At 42.8% G+C, this 1,521-nt stretch overlaps 1 pseudogene; it reads left to right on the top strand.

Moving 5' to 3' along the window:
* Positions 1 to 315: 315 nt before the first annotated feature.
* LOC137775543 (olfactory receptor 9K2-like) lies at positions 316 to 1,253 on the top strand (annotated as a pseudogene).
* The last annotated feature ends 268 nt before the right edge of the window (positions 1,254 to 1,521 follow it).

A 1,521-nucleotide genomic window follows, 5' to 3' on the forward strand; every position in this document is an offset into this window, starting at 1 on the left:
TTGTGGCACGAGGGCTTCAGTAGTTGTGGCTCATGGGCTCTAGAGTGCAGTCTCAGTAGCTATGGCTCGCGGGCTCTAGAGTGTAGGCTCAGTAGTTGCGGCGCACAGACTTAGTCGCTCCACGGCATGTGGGATCTTCCCGGCCCAGGGCTCGAACTAGCGTTTCCTGAATCAGCAGGCGGATTCTTAACCACTGCGCCACCAGGGAAGCCCCTAGAAAGTCTCCTTAAATGTGAAGTGTTATTTGTGATAGTAGAGAAAGAGCAGAAACTTTACTTGTTGACTTTCTCTTATGCCTTTAAGCAGAAGTTTGCCATGGGTGATAAGGGAGGAGACAACCATTCGGAAGTGACTGACTTCATTCTGCAGCATCAGGGTCCGTCCAGAGCTCCACTGTCTCCTCTTCCTGCTATTCCTGATTGTTTATGGGATGGTCCTTCTGGGAAACCTTAGTATGATTGGCATCATTGTGACTGATCCCCGGCTAAACACACCAATGTATTTCTTCCTAGGCAATCTCTCCATCATTGACCTCTCCTACTCCACTGTTATTGTACCCAGAGCCATGGTCAACATCCTGTCTCAGAAAAAGACCATATCCTTTGCAGGTTGTGTGGCTCAGCTGTTTCTTTATGCACTTTTCATGGTAACAGAGGCCTTTGTCTTGGCAGCCATGGCCTATGACCACTTCACTGCCATCTGCAACCTGCTCCTCTATACTGTCCGCATGTCAAGAAGTCTCTGTATCCAGTTGGTGGCTGGTTCTTATCTCTGTGGCTGGGTCAGTTCCATTCTTCAAATCAGTGTAACATTCTCAATGTCTTTCAGTGCCTCTCGAGTCAATGATCACTTCTACTGTGATTCAAACCCAGTTGAGAAGATCTCCTGTTCCAATGTCTTTATCAATAAGATGGTGTCACTTAGTTTGGCTATCCTCATTATTTGCCCACAATAGTTGTTATTGTAGTATCTTACATGATATTGTGCCCACAGTTTTAAAGATCCACTCCAGTGAAGGAAGGAAGAAAGGCTTCTGCACTTGCAGCTCCCATCTGCGGGTTGTAAGTTTGCTCTATGGGACTGTCTCCTTTGGCTATCTCACACCGCCAAATAACCCGGAACTTCGTAAAGTGGCTTCAGTATGTTACATTTTATTCACACCTATGCTGAACCCTTTACTGTACTCTCTAAGAAATAAGGATGTTAAAGATGCCATGAGAAAAGTCGTATGGAAGAAAAAAGTTTTACTCTAAATATACTTCCACTTGACTTACTGTTTCTTGCATCATTTGATTTTGTCCTCCGAATCTCCTAGACTTATGCATTTAAAGCTCAGGTTTTAAAAACAATAAAAGCAAAACCAAAAACCCTGTTTTATTCAACAGCATTAATAATAATCCTATAAAGAATGCTACAAATTCACTTTTCACTATTTACTTTTCATTTTTCCTCAAGGCAATGTTAAATCTGAAAGTTCTGGACACCCATGAAAATTTGCTGTATTTCTTTTTTTTTTTTTTT

The sequence above is a fragment of the Eschrichtius robustus genome, chromosome 13 (assembly GCF_028021215.1).
Source record: "Eschrichtius robustus isolate mEscRob2 chromosome 13, mEscRob2.pri, whole genome shotgun sequence".
In the NCBI taxonomy this organism is placed as follows: Eukaryota; Metazoa; Chordata; class Mammalia; order Artiodactyla; family Eschrichtiidae; genus Eschrichtius; species Eschrichtius robustus.